The sequence below is a fragment of the Daucus carota genome, chromosome 6 (genome assembly GCF_001625215.2).
Source record: "Daucus carota subsp. sativus chromosome 6, DH1 v3.0, whole genome shotgun sequence".
In the NCBI taxonomy this organism is placed as follows: domain Eukaryota; kingdom Viridiplantae; phylum Streptophyta; class Magnoliopsida; order Apiales; family Apiaceae; genus Daucus; species Daucus carota.
The window spans coordinates 20217342-20233545 of record NC_030386.2 but is presented as its reverse complement, the minus strand read 5'-3'; the positions used below and the strand labels follow the sequence as shown (position 1 = coordinate 20233545).

General features: G+C 32.4%; 1 long non-coding RNA gene across 5 annotated transcripts; it reads left to right on the top strand.

Moving 5' to 3' along the window:
* Positions 1–9344: 9344 nt before the first annotated feature.
* LOC135146966 (uncharacterized) lies at positions 9345–12253 on the top strand. 5 transcript variants are annotated; one of them, XR_010284150.1, is made up of 6 exons: positions 9348–9502; positions 10025–10207; positions 10385–10469; positions 10589–10658; positions 11250–11338; positions 11642–12253. It is a non-coding gene; the product is annotated as an uncharacterized LOC135146966 (long non-coding RNA). The 5 variants fall into 5 exon arrangements; XR_010284149.1 differs by having other exon boundaries at positions 10579–10658; XR_010284151.1 differs by lacking the exon at positions 10589–10658 and having other exon boundaries at positions 9349–9502; positions 10025–10071; positions 10142–10207.
* Positions 12254–16204: the final 3951 nt, after the last annotated feature.

Genomic DNA, 16204 nt, shown 5'->3' with positions numbered 1-16204 from the left:
GCTCGTTACTATCATCATCAACACGCCGTCAAAAATATTATTCCTATTTCTGTTCCAAAGCCGGTTGTTCCTGTTCCGAAGAAAGAGAAGGGTTTCCCTGTTATGAAGAAAGAGAAGGAGAAACCCGTTGTTCACGAAAAAAGAGTAATGAAATTGGACTCCGTTTCTGCATTGGAAGAAACTCAGAGATTTGTCGCTAATTTTCTAAGGGTTGATAACGCCAAGAGGATGATTGTATCTCAGCAGCCGCGTACAACAAGGCCAGGTCTCGAAAACAATTCCGGAGTGAAGCGTAAGTTTGATGATGATGTGAATAATGAGGTTAAGAAGATTATGCATAGGAAACCAGAGCAGAGGAAGTGTGTGGCTGACCCCATCGGAAAGGCGAGTTCAAGAGGGCAAATCTTGGCGAACAAGAAATACAAGTTTCAGCCTCTTGTTTGCTAGTTTTTTTTATGTCTATGTCTTGTCAAGGGTTTGAACCATTAACATATGCAGTACATCTTTAGTTCTTCGATTATCTTTTTGAATTAGTCCTTAGTGGTGTTTATAGTGATTGATACATGTTGAATATATTTAGTCTGATGTGTGAAGAATGTAATTAGCAGACTTTGATGATACAAGTTGTTGAGTTTCAATGTCGCACTTGTACAGATTCACTTGATTCTTATTTACATCATAAAATGTTTAATATTTTTACATCGAATCTTGAATATATTATTTAGCCTTTGTAATCTTGAATAATTTGCATCATGTATTCATGTGTATAAAGATCTTAATTTCTGATTATTGCATGCAAAACAGTGCTAAACAGGCGGTCAAATGAAGTCCACTGGGCATGTAATTAATCACTTTGTAGCTGCTGTCCTACTGACCTTGTGACCTTCTTCCAACTATTAGACCATGCAAGTCATATATTCCCAACACAAAGTGGACAAAGTGATAATTCTTCCCTATATTCCAACTACTTGTTCAGTTGTTCCTATACCAGAAACAATAACAGTGGCAAACTTAGAATTCCTCCTCGCTGAGTGTGATCAGAATGTTTCATATGAAAGCTAACATGATTTCTACCTATTTTTATAGCTAATAAGTCAAATTAAATGTTTTTTATTTGCATCATAAGCATCCTTGGATAAACAGTCGATCTCCTTGAGTTTCTTTTCTGCTCTCATGAGTGTCAGAATGTTTCATATGAAAGCTAACATGATTTCTACCAATTTTTATAGCTGATAAGTCAAATTAAATGTTTTATATTTGCATCATAAGCATCCTTGGATAAACAGTCAATCTCCTTGAGTTTCTTTTCTGCTCTCATGAAAATATTTTGTAAATCTCCTTACGTGACAATTCCAGATACATCTCAGTTGAAAAAATGGTCGGGGGTTTATTTCCACTAGGGTTAACCTGGAAGCCCATAATCCTTCCCGCATTTCTCTGTTATTACTCAAATTAGCTAAAGTGTCATCAACATTGTATTCTAGTACCTTTTCCTGAAGACATTTTTAGGCTTGCCCCAAGTGTTCAATTTTGTGTAAAAGGTTACACAAAGTCATCTATAGATAACGCCAAGTCTCAGAGTAATCTATAAATATAAGGATTTGTAGTGGGAGATAATATTGATGTTGTTATCGACTCTCGACACTCACCTAGGCCTATGTTAGCAGTACTGCTTTCGACAAGTTCCCAGGTCTGCGAAACAATCTGAAATTCTCTCCCGAATTTAAATCCATAGTGCTTACTTTAGCAACTTCCACTGTTACTATATTCGTCTGCACTGGCATGCTTTTCCAATGCCTTGCCGTTCTTGTCCTCGCATCTTCTGCGGTGCTTTCAGCCACGTGATTGTCAATGCTCTCTTTTGTTTTTGTTCTGAAAGATACTTTTGGAGTACTTGTTTTGCTCTGCTTCAATTCTTTAGTCTTGTTTTTTGAGTACGTATCCAATCCAACATTACTGCTTTGGTCATTCGTTTTGTTACAAGTACACTGACTACTCTTGTAATTACCACTGGGATGTGGATCTTGAATGCTGTGGTTATGAAGATATTAGTTTGTGGTTTTCGTGACAAGTATTTCTACCAAAGCATGCAAGATTTGTTTATCACGAGTACATTCTTCAGACGCTATTGGGACCTAAAATAGGACCTTACATTTCTGATCAAGATACTATCAGAGATCGACTGAAATGGATCAAGGGAGCATTTGCAAATTTGCTTCGTTTTGTGTGTACAGGGTTGCATATCATTTATGATGCACTTGACAACAGCTATTTTGACGATGACCATAGCAACTAACCTGTGCCTTTTGATTGCCTTGCCTATCATTTCTCCTTGTAAATGTTGTTCAAATAGTTCCTTACATTTAGCGCATGCCAGGGATATAATAAGAAACTGACCTATTATGCATCATGAAGAAACACGACATACCAAATGTGTTTCAAGTGTTTGAAGGAGCTTCCGAAACAAAGAGGATTTCTGAAGCTTCTTTAAGAAAGTGGTTGGTGATCCAATCAATATTATAACTCTCTTTTAAATTCCCCTGATCGGTTATAGTCTTGTTTCTCTTACTTTGTTCATTACATCTTTGTTGTCAGTGAGTTCTAAGGTATCATAGATAATGGTACACCTTCAGATGGAATTTCATGAGCTAAATCTATTTATAGAGGCTAAAGTTATCAATGAATGCAGACTTGTGGTTAATCTCCTAAAGAATACCTGCACTGCCACAGAGCAGTTGAATAAATTTGTTTTGGTGAATCTGTCATTCCTGATAGCTCTCTTGCTTGGTACCTTTTGATGGGGTTTGGAACATCCAAATTTCTAGTGTACATCTCATCTCATCTATTGGTCTTGGCATTTATATTATATTCGGATATTATTGCAAACTGGTTTGCGAAGGTATTATGCTTGCTATCATGATGCACCAGTTTGACTTGGGCGACCACTGTGTCATTGACAACGAGCAGGTGATAGGATTAGCTACAAATGCAAATTTTAGTATATCGTATTCTTCTTTATCGTTCCTGATAGATTACATAATCTGCGGTTTGATTGTTAAAGAGATTGGGCTTATCAATACAGTTTTTTTGAATGATAATAATGAGAACATAAACTGTCAGAACTCTGTATTGCTGACCAAATATATCAGCAATTTAAGCCTGAGCTCTGAGATGAGGGATAGTTTCGAGCTGCTCGTCTGTAGTACAACTTCCTTGGAAACCATTGCACCTCTGAAGCTTAAGATATATAGATGAGTGAGTCCTGAGATCCTTCACTTAGTATGTACTTAATTCTATGTCAACTCGAGATTACTGAGTATCAGCGAATATTGTAAATATCACATACTATCTAAAGGTTTCATATATAATGTTCAGACTATTCACATGTCTTGATATCGCAGATTACTCAGAAGTCGGCCTGAAAGTTAGCGTGCTGAGCACTATTTTGAAATCAAAGGAATAGATGATTTGATGCATATATATAGTCTCCAGATTACACATATAACAAAATTTCAGAACTACAAGAAGAACAAGTACAGAAGATCCGATCTTATTGTTAGGCTGACAAAGCTTCTGGATGAGCTCGATATTAAGAAGTTCACAGTCCAGTAAGCATTTGAGGGGGATGCTTTGTTAAATAATAATACACCTCTTTTCAATGATGCAAGCTGAAGCTTTTCTAGCTATCTGGATGATTGTTATATTATTGTAAATACAGTTTTTTCTGGTTGTTTTTATTCAACTGATGACATAAATAAAAAAAATCAGTTCAATTGAGCCATTTAAATTACTGTTTGTGCAAATGTTTCAGTTACAACATAATCCAGTTGATCCTATTCCATTGTTTTGGAAATGAAAGTACAATTTTGGTTGTTATAAATACAAGCAAACAACCTCATGATCACTGGGGTCTGAAATGCGAAAAATAATAGGAAACTGATCATCAAAGAAATAGTCATTAGCTTCATAAAAGAAAATCCAACAAAACCTGGGACTAGCACCACCAGAAACAAGTATCCATCTCTCTTCAGTGCAATTATATACTGAAGAAAAACCAGCATTGAGGCAGAGCCAGGCCTTCAAAGGGAACTTTGTCGCAATCGATATTAGAAGTAATTTTCCTTTCTTCCCCGTCCATAATATTAGCTTCACTTGTTTTAAGGTCTGAGTTTAGGGATTGAGATCCCTGACATACGTATAATGCAGCATACTATCTGCATTTTTCCGGTGGATGATATTAATCCTAGATTTTTGATGAAAATGCAGGGCAACTGTATCTTTTAGTGGACAAATCACTCATTGTAGATAAAAAAAAATCAACCTAAAATGTGTTACTTATAATTGATTGTTCTGGATCATTATCCCTCAGTTTGGATGATACCATATATTTTTATTTAATTAGCAGATCAACGCAAGCTCGCATTACACACTATTTCCCATTTCTTAGGTGAGTTAGACACAACACCTTTGAACTCCAAACAACAAACCCTTAGTGACAACTTCCATAAATTTGAAATTATAAACCAAAAGAATAAGTCCACAACATAATTTCAATGAGACAGTTTGTTAATTCACATTACTCACATCCAAGATGGTAAAAAAGGATTTCAAGTCCATAATATAGCAACATAAGCAAAAGGAGAAAATTTGTATTCATCATTAACATCTAAGAATCTTTGTAAACAATTCTTTTAAAATTTCATTCCCTGCATTTCTGCTTTTCTGCTTAGGAGCTTCCACCTTTGACATACTCATACACACTTCCATCCGTCTTGAATGCCTTGCATTTTTCTTCTTACTATCATCTATGTGTTTTTTAGTGTCCTTGTTGTTATTCCTCTCATATTTTTCATTGAAAGATATTTTGCTATGAAGAACATAAAGGTATTCTATTTTATTCTGCTTTGAGAACAAGTTTGTAGTATTTGTTGTCTTTTCCTTGGTTCTTTTGTCTTTGCTTGTTATTAAGAGACCGCACATGACTGATTTTGTTTCTCATTTTATTACAACTACATTTACTATTTCTGTGTTTGCCATTGTCAAGGGATTGGATTTTCGTTGCCATGACAAGAATTCTTCGGAAAAGTGCATGCTTCAGACACTATCTCGGAGGATCTAGCAAGTCTGAAGATAATAAATGAGAGTTGACTTCAAATGGATCAGGCATGTTATGAATACAGGATTACATACCATATCTGATCAAGTTAGAAAAACAAATTTAGACCATGATCATGAGGTTGATATCTGTAGTTGGTCGTTGAAGATATAGGCCTGTATTACACACTAAATTGATGCAATTCAATCAGTGCCCTTTTATCACATAAATAAATTGTATCACACGGGCTAATAAACAAAAGGTTGGAACTCCTTCTTGCTCTTGTGAGTCCCATTATCATGAGTTTTTGACTCAAACTATAACTTGAATCCTTCTTTGTTGCTTAGCCTTTGTAATTCGGTCGGAATATCTAGAACTGTAATCCGTGAGTAACTTGTTATTTGTCACAATGACCAAGTGATTATGTGTGTATTGTAAGAATTATAAACACACACTTGTAAAATAAAATCAACAATGACCAAGTGATTATGTGTGTATTGTAAGAATTATAAGCACACACTTGTAAATAAAATCTTCACTTTTACTTGGTGCCCAATTAACATGATTTTTAAATTTTTCATCAAGATTTTAATTCAAATCTGCATATATTTAAATTGATTTCCAAATATCAAATTACTGGTATTTGTAGATAATGTTGTGCAACGGTAAAAAATTACATAATCTGAATATTAAAATTTTATTTTTTATGTTATCATTTTGGTATTGAATATTTTAATCAATGTGGACATGACTTGTTTATATAGTGAAATGGTAGAAAATTACATTAAAGTTAATTTTCTCTTCTTAACCGCAACCTCCTTTGCCTCATCGGCGACCATATTCAAATTTAATTTCAATTGTTTTCCCTTAACCTTATTTTCATAAGTAAACGTTTAATCTTAAACCTCTTCTTATCAACACCAACAACTTTATCATGAACTGGTCTGAGTCTTCTTATTCAAGTAATGCATCATCGAGAATACCATCTAAATCATAAACATCAAGAATACCATCCAGATCGTAAACATCGAAATTATCGATCATGATCTCGAGTCTTCTTCTTCAAGTAATGCATCATCGAGAATACCATTTAGGTCATAAACATTGAAATTATTGAATACATATTTATGAAGCGGAGGACACGACAATCCTTCCCACCCCAGTCATCATCATTGTCAATCTGTTCTTTGTCCGGATCTCTCACATAAATTTATGTACGGCTTTGTTAGCTGACCAAGTGATTATGTGTGTATTGTATGAATTATAAGAATATGTAACACACACCGTAAAATAAAATCCTCACTCTTACTTTCCCAATTAACATGATTTTTAAATTTTTCACCAAGATTTCTAATTCATATTAGATTATATTTTGTAATTTGACTATTTTCTTTTAACAAGTCGATATGCTATTTAGTATTTAATTTATATCTTATTATAGTTTCAAATGTGTAAGTATGGAAATAGAAATATTTCTTTTCTTTAAATTTATACAAATAACAATTTTTTAAAATAAATATATTTATTAATGTGTTTGGATTAATATATTTTAACAAAATTTCAAATAGATTTTAGTAATGAACTCCATCAAAATAAAATTATACATAGAAAATAATAAATAATGAACTTAAATTATAATATTTAAATTTATCTAGAAGAAAGAGTAATTTTATTCGTATATATTTTAAAATAAAAAGGGATACTTATCAAATACACTACTTTTTATAAGTTTTTTTTTTACAATTTACTATCTTCTGAAAATAATTGTGAATATACCGTTCGACTTCCTTAACTGAAACGGTATGTATTGCTTTTGAAAAGCAAACAAATAGGCTCCGATTTGAGTTTTTAATAATAATGGTACATAATGTTTTTGGAACGAAAGTTAGGAGTGCGCATTGCAATTATTTCTGAATTCAGTGAAGTTAAAAATTTTATATAAAAAAATTCATTAGGTATATAATTTACTGCCTCTATTTTTAATTTATTTTTTTAATATTTTGACTCTTTGCACAAATTTATAAGTGTTTTGATCGGGTAGTTATATTATTTTTGGAAATTTTTCTAAACAAAAAATATATAATTAAAATTTCAATTTACAAAAAAATCAATGAAAAAATAATAATTTTTAATATACAGTCAACCCATGTATTGCCAAAGTGAAAACATCAAATTAAAAAAATATAACGAGTATTAAAAAGTAATCCTACGTAATCTGAAATTGGTCCCAAATTTTTTCTCAAATGTATATGACGTATATTAGTTGGATACTTTATGGACATATAGAAAATCTTATTATTATTGTTGTTAAGTAAAAAGGAAATGATAAAAACATAAATAGAATTGAATTATATAGCATTTTTTATTTTTAAATTATCATCTATTTATCTATTTCTATTCTATTAATAATAACATGGGGCTGGTTGCAAGAAAAAGGAAAAAGATGAGACTTTTAAATCAATTGAAAAGACTTTTTTACCCTGCTGGGTCGTTACAGGGATTTAAGAGACCGATCCAGGTGATTCAGTTCATTTGGTAATGTTTTTTGTTATAGCCGAACGAATCATATATAGCTAACATCTTCATGCTTAAAAAGTTGAATGACCGGTTCAGCTTACATAAAGTCAGCTACTTTTATAGCCATATGTACTATTGTGAATTTTTTTTTTAATAATTTATGGATTAGCTATTTTATATATAATATTTGCATGGAGTCATTATATTTATTCTTTCACTATTTATTAATTTATTTGATAAATTCTTCATATTAAATTTTTAAATTTATGTAATATTATTTTATTTGATAAACTCTTCTTATTAAATTTTTAAATTTATGTAATATTATCATATTTGTCTAATAGTCTAATAATAGTTGAAGGATATTTATACATAAGATCAAACAAATGGGCAGCGGTCCCTGATATACATATGTCCGGGACTGTTTACCCAACTCACAGTTGACATACATATACCTGGGACTGTTTACCCAACTCACAATTTTTCGTGAGCCGTTGGATGAATATCCAGCAGCCAGGTCCTACGTCCAGCGCTTTTTTAACGCTGGACACCAAAAAGCATCGGACATATTAAACTTTTGTTTTAATCCTGGTCGATGGATATGCATCCGACGGCTAAGAAACTGATTGTTGGTTACCAGCTCCGTGGCATACGTATACCAGGGACCTGGACCCCAAACAAATTTATCTAGTTAAGGAGCAAAATTAATTAAAAATTTCATTCAGACACTATTAAAATTTTTATGTCAAATAATATTTTTTTTGTCAGGATACCAAACAATATTTATTATTCATCATTCAAATTTTTTATTAATATAGATGATTCATATATTTAACCAATCAGATGTAATTCATTCCGATTTGTCGAATGATCCTAAGAGAATCTTTGAAACGATTTGTCAAATGATCCTAAGAGAATCTTTGAAACAAGAAGCAGAGAATAAAACCCGGCACAGATACCCAAACCCGGTCAGCAGCCAGCAGCTCCCCCGAATCCATCTATCCCCTCAGCTAAAACGACCTTCTTTCCTCAGAGTAATCTCGCTTGTCTTCCTCGTCATTCTCCTCAGGTGCTCTGTATAGTTCTTACAATCATAGTTAATCTATACTATAATATAATAAGCCAACATAGGTATAATTTGTAGTCGTCCAAAATTTTGGTTTGGTCACTTCCTTTTATAACTACAAGTCTGCAACAAGTAGAGTACTATCCCCCTTATACCATTAAACAGTTTCATATTGTTCAAATTACAAACACTTTGTCATGTACCAGGAGATAATAAAAACTAGGGGTGAGCAAAAAAAACCGAAAAACCGAAACCGATCCGAAAAACCGAAAAACCACACCGAAAAAAACCGAAACCGACAAAAACCGAAAAAAACCGTAGCTCAACCAAACCGACGGTTACGGTTTTACACCTAAAACCGAACCGAAAAACCGAACCGCTTATATAATATTCACTATACCATAGATTGCATTTAGCAACCACTCAAAAGAAAATTTCCTAAAAATCGTTGCCATTGAAAAAATAAAATCAGTCTATTGCAATGCTGAAAAAATCATTACAATAGAATCAAAATTTCGTTAAAAATTTTGAAAGGAGTATTAAAAGAACTGTCTATTGCAATGTTACTAGAGAACGTTGCAGTAGATGATATTTTTGGGCAAAAAAAATGGCGGGCCAATTAAATATCAGGGCGGGATGTATGAAATATTTTGATGGGCTTTTTATCAAAACAAAAAAACAAAAAGAAAACACTCGTGAAAACTCTCAGCCTCACCTCACAAACACTCTGACCAACGAAAATAAGATGACAAAGAGAGAATGCTGGAGGGAGAGAGATGGCGATAGAGAGACAGGAAGAAGGAAAGAGAGAAGAAGATCATTGAGTAAGAAGAAAGCACGCCATATAGAGAAAATAATCTTCTTCCCCTAATAGCTCTGAGTATATAAGGGTTTATATGTGTGTTTAATTGGTTTGGTATACATGTTTAATTGATTTTGTAAATGTTTTTAATTGATTTTTTGTTGTTAATTTGGGTTTACACTTGTTAGATTAAAGATTTATGTTCTTAATTAGGTATTAGATTTGTTTAACTCAGGGTTCATAGTTTATTTTATGGTTCTGTTCATTTGTTAATTTAGGGATTTAATTAAGGGTTGTTGTGTTGATGCTCTGTTCATCATGTTTCTGTACTGTACTATACTCTTAACTGGGGACTCTGTACATGGGTTGAGGTATTTGCACAAGAAACACTAATTCTATTGAGATTGTGTGTCTCTGTGTGTGATATGGCATGGTTTTAAGTGTTGTATGAATTTTATTAGAGGACTTGCTTATTCCTGACCATCCTTTTTTAGTATTAAAAATTAATCTATATCTTATGAGGCACATGATGTCTATCGGATAGGTACATTATTGGAACTTGTTATTGCTGATGACGGGAAATGAGTAAAGGTGTATATTTTGGCTAAGCTATTGTTTGTGGTGAAGCAATGTTCACAAGTCTCAGGTTTAAATAATGCAGGATCTACCGGGAATGACTGATGTTGTAGGAAAACAACCTATCTTTCTTTTAAATCCTAAGCTCAAGGTTGGTCCCTAGTACTGTTTATCAGAATATGTTGCAGGAAACCCAAAATGGGTGCATCTTTTTCTTAGTGATAGAATATGCATTTTTAATTTTTAATTCTGATGTAAATTATAATGTGTCACTAATCACGAGGATTAAGTATGTTTTATTTTACTTTCCTTTGAATCTTTTTTTTAGACAGTCCTGCTGAAGGTGCTAAAAGAGGCCGTTTACCACCACCTCAATCGAAGAACGAAACTGCATTTCCACCTCCACCTCCGAGGTATTCTCATAGTGCCAACTTTATAATTTGAAGTCTTGTATTGAAGCTCTTATTTTTATCGAATTAATTTTTCTTTACGTATTATTATTATTTTGATTTTTTATTCTAGTTCATTGTAGGCATGTCTTTGCTCAGGATGAATATTATGTGCAATGCGAAGACAATTAAATAGATTAACAAACTTTTCAGGTAGTTCTTAAATGATATACAGAATCAGCTGGATTATATTTTACAAGTGAACAAGCTTTTGTTGAAAAGGAAATGAACCTTTTTTACTAAATCTTCTTGAGATCTAAAATCTGTGATAACTGATAGGTGCTAATATAATTTTCAATAAATGAATTATTTGAGAGAGTTGTATCCTAAATGAGTTCCTTGTAATTTAAGTAGTTTGTTTGATGGCGTTGGTACGAGGAAGAAGGAATGAAATTTCATAGTGCCACATTGCAGATTGCCTTATAAGTGTTGGACTTGGATTTTTGTGTGCATCTACAGGAATCTTTATTGTTGAATAGAATTGACAACAAAGTATACTGATTTAGACTTTTGGTGTAGGTTTCTGGTTCAATTGATTTTGTATTAGGAGTCATTTGTATGAAATATACCTTGTGTGATCCCTTAGTTCCTTAAATTATTTTTATTTCAGATTAATAGTGTTTGCCGAAGCTTTAACATCATTGTTCGCTCTGTTCTATTTGAATAACATCATTATTTGAATAAGTTTTTAGCAGCTTTTCTTATCTTGTCACAACTTTGTTTCTGGTTTATTTCCTAATGTAGGAAAGCTTCTCCTGTTCCTGAGTCACTTGAGCTTTGCATTTGCCAGCTCACCAGGAACGTGAACGAAAATCATTTAAGAGAAATATTTGGTATGTTTAAATCTGTTGTGCCTCATCCATGAAATCATGGCACATACATATAGCTAATTACTTGTCTAATTAAATTTAAAGGTAAGTATCATAATATTAAGAATTAACAAACTTATTTTAGACTTCTGAATTGCCATGACTAGACCATAATTAACTAATGAGTACATGCTGAGTGTTAATATCTCAGTCTTAATATATAATCTCAAAGCTTTCATTATATTAACAATATTGGTGGTTAGTAAGCTGATATCTATGTACAGTTTATATTTCTGAATTAGTGTATGATTTTTGCATGCGTTTCAGGTCCTTTCTTGGTTAACTCAATATCCAGGGACAAGTCACCATGAAAAACAAGCCACCAGATCATTTCTCAAGTTCCTTAAACTATACTCACCTCACATATCTGTACCTAGATATTACTACTTATACTAAATACTCTTTTTTTTTGTTGGAGTTAAATGACTTTTTTCTGTTTGTGTTTCCAAGCTTCAGCGATATGGAACATGATATATCAGGAGCATATGTATATGTTTGTGGTGAGAGTTGGTTCTGTATGCATGCTAGTCCCTCCCCCACCAAAATTGTTGTTGCGGAACATGCTCTGCTCAAGGCTTTCAACAATCTAATGGAGGGTGCTTTACTGATTTCCACAAAAGCCCCAACAATTGGTCTATGACAAGTCTTTTGTAATGGAGTTTTTGTTGATAAAAAAATTGGTGTAATAATATATTGACCTATTTTATTTAACATTTTAGATTTAGGATTGTTTTTATTAGTGTAGTTACAATGGTACTACTCTTGGGTGTGGTTGTGTAGGCATGGTGAGATTTGTGGTGGGTAACATCTTAGTTTTTTTTTTTTTGGGATCTTGTAATGAAATTTTAATGGTGAAATAATATATTTTTGTAATGGTCATGTCAAATTTTTTTAATTCATACTGTTGCAATATATGATTATAATGTTGCCTTAGAGATTGCTTTTGCTATTGTAAATCATTTAAACAACAATGCATTAGGACAAAAATTTGTTGCCACAGGTGCTATATGGCAATGTTTAAACAAAAAAAAAATGTTGCAAATTTTGTTGCAATAAAAGAACAAACTAAAGCAATGATTTAAATAGCATTGCTATAGATGAAAAGTTGTTGCAATATGTGGCTCTGGCAATGGTTTGAACTTGTTGCAATATCTATGTTAATTCATTGCAAAAAGGGCCCTATGGCAACGGGGGCAAACTTAACGGTCGATTTTTTGAAAATCATTGCAATAGACTCTATTGCAATGATTTTTTATAATATAGCAACTATTTTCAGGGGTTGCTAAATGCAATCTATGGTATAGTGATTATATAATTTATTATATATTATATATTTTATATAAAATAAATTATTACATTGGTATTATTGGTATATTATCTGCTAAGCAAGGAACTATCCACCTCAACTATAGTTACAAGTCAGCAAGTTACAGTAGTTTGTTATATTTAAGTAGAGAGAGTAGTAGAGTAGTTAGTAATTAACATCATTTTCATAAAGAGATACTGTGTAACTAAGCCTTGTACTGAATTCTGATAATTTCTAAGTAATGCAAGTTCGTTTCCATAAAAAAAAAAAACACTGGGCTGATTCATACTTTACATTTCTGGATCATCTTTACATACCGTAATAGTGCTCATCTACTTCATTTCAATTATATTAATAAGTATTTATATTTTAAATATTTTCTTTCTTATTTATTTTGGTAAAATACGTACTAATGAATAATATTTAATTAGTGATTATACCTTATTTTTTATTAAAATTTTTTTTGAGTTGATTATGACATTTGTATAATATTTTTTATTATAAGAAACCGAAAAAAAACCGTAACCAAACCGACGGTTAACCGAACCGAAAAAACCGTTTGAAACGGTTCGGTAACGGTTTTAAGGTAGAAACCGAACCGAACCGACATGTACGGTTCGGTAACGGTTTTAGCTAAAAACCGAGCCGAACCGACCCGTGCACACCCCTAATAAAAACTCCACCATTCCTTTTCTAAATATAATTTATAATTAGCTAAATTTTCAGGAATGAATATAATTATCCAATTAATCTAATTTAATAAAATTTTAATTCATTAATACTAAAACACTAATAAAATAATATTAAATTTTAAATTATAAATAATAAATATACAATTACATAGTCGCCCGTGCTTTGCACGGGTTTAAGGCTAGTATATATAAATTCAATTCACACTTACTAGGATTATACTCTAATTTGTTTCAAAAAAATTTGTTTCATTAATTTGTTTCAAAAAAACTTTGACATGTTTTTTTCTATAACTTATCTAATAATCTATATTATAGTCGAAATTAACTGCTCCAAAAAAAAATATATATATATATATAGGCTCATGATCAAATAGAAACCAATTTTAAAATAAAAACTAGAAACCAATACAAGTTAGTGATATTCTCAGTACAATTTAGTGATTATCTCTTTAGGATTTAGTGATCTGTGCTGCAGAAATTAGTGAAAACTCAATCTCCAGATATGTTCCAGCTTAGAATCTCCAGATCTGTTCATGTTTTCGATTCAGATGGTGGTGATAGTGGTGGAGATGGTGGAGGTGAAGGTGGAGATGGAGGAAAGATGATTGTAGCGGAGGTTTGGGCGGCTTGAAGTAGGAGGTTGGAGCGTTGCCGGAATAGTGGCGGCTCCGCCTTTGAAGTTGAGTCGAGGTGGAGAAAGAAGTATGAACGGATCTGAAGGAGGTTGAAGCGGCGATTAAGATGGGCCTGGTGAAGATGGAAGTGTGGAGGTTGTGTTGTTAAAGAAATAATGGAGGTGGAGGTGGAGATGGAGATGGAGGTGGTGGTTATGGAGGGGGTGGGCGGCATAGAGGTGGTAGTGGTTATGAAGGAGGCGACGACGGAGGTGGTGGTAGTGGAGGTGGGGTTGGTGAAGATGGAGGTGGGTTTGGTGAAGATGGAGGTGGAGATGGGGTTGTTTAAAAATTTAGTGATATTTGCTTTAGGATTTAGTGATATTTCAGTTTGGTTTTTAGTTTCTAGGATAAGGAGGTTTCTATTGGAGTAAAACTCTATATATATATAGGGGGCTATTCCTGTACAAACTAGTTTAGCGTACAAACTACAAACCATGGCCCAACCCAAAAAAAACCTGCTTGCCCCGATCGGCCCAGCACACACACAATCATTAGTCTAAAAATTAAAAGCAATTACCACGTATACATACGTATAGACACAAAACAATTGTGAAGTCCACTTTCTCAAACCGTTCATCTTTGTCGAATACAAGGACCAAGGTATAATCAATAAAAGCTTTATTAATCTGCTTCTGTTCTTCGATTTTAAACCTTTTCTAGCAACTATTACAAGCGAAAATCCTCCATTTTAAACAACTTTTGCAATAAAATCAGGAATTTCATAGCGAAGATCAGCATCATACTCTAGCAGGAGGAGATTACTTCCAAATTCTTCAAAAAAGTATTGTACTGCATTCTGATTCTCATTTTTAGTTATAATTAGTGATTAGTGTTTGTGATCTGAAGTCACATTGTGTTGATTTTAGTTGTAATTAGTGATTACTGTATCTGATTTGTAGTGAGTAGTGCCTCTGAAATGTAGTGATTTAGTATAAATTAATGTTTAGTGTTAGTGATCAGATATCACTTTTGAGTTATTTAGTAGTAATTAGTCATTAGTGTTTTTGTTTTGTAGTGTTTATAATCCATACTTATATCTAGTAATTAGTCATTTATCGACATTGTTGGTGATTTGTAGTAATTAGGTTAGTTATTTTGTTTAACTTTGATGACATATAGTTTCGTCTTTAGCTTGCTCTGTATTTTTTTTAGCTTGCTCTGTATTTAATTTGGATAAAATTGTGATTTGTAGTAATTAGTGATCAGCATAAATGATATCAATGTTAGAAGAACCATGGCATAACAATGAGTAGATAGAACTGCATTCTTGACTCTTCAACAAAATATATTAGATAGCATAAAATTTGACTATAATGCTGCAAGTCTAATATATTACAGTCAGTCCAAAACTTATTTTGTATTTACTTATACTTGAAAAATCAAAGTTGATTGGAACTAATTATATGATTGGAGAGCTTATGTAGTTCTATGTTAAATTATGTAATATCCTGAAATCAAATATAATTATGTGATTCGTAGTAATTAGTTATCTCATGTAATATTTTTACAACTTCATTAAAAATTTATATGTTAAATTTACAAATTTATATGTTAATTTTATGATTATATGCCACACTTGGTGATTACTGTTGAGGTTGTAACTAATAACTAATAGTTGCATCAATAATTACTAAATACTATCCACTGTTGCTTTATGCTGGTTAGTGATTGGTGCTTTTGATGTCGCTTTTTGGTAATTAGTTTTTCGGTGATTAGTGATTAGTATTAGTGTTAGTGTTCTAGTGTTCTACTCGGGGTCAATATGAGAAACAGGAGATCGACACAACTGTAACTCCATTGACCTAATTGACATAATTGAACTACGAAAATGAGAAGTTCAGTATATAAAAGGGTCTTTTCCAATTTTTCCAAATGTTACTTTGTTAACTAGGAAAATTTGTTGCACATATCAGCACATGGAACGATTCTTCGTTATTGCAACTTATGATTTGATTATTAGGCGGACGTGCATTATTGCTACTTATGTTTTGGACATGTTCAGTAATTAGATATATCCAGATATTATAAACAGTCCCTACATGTAGACATTTATATCAATAATATACCAATTAGAGACCCAGTAATATTCTTTGTAGTTTCTTTCGTCATTCGTAGGCAGTTGGGCACCATTTTTTTACTTATTATTTTAGTTGAT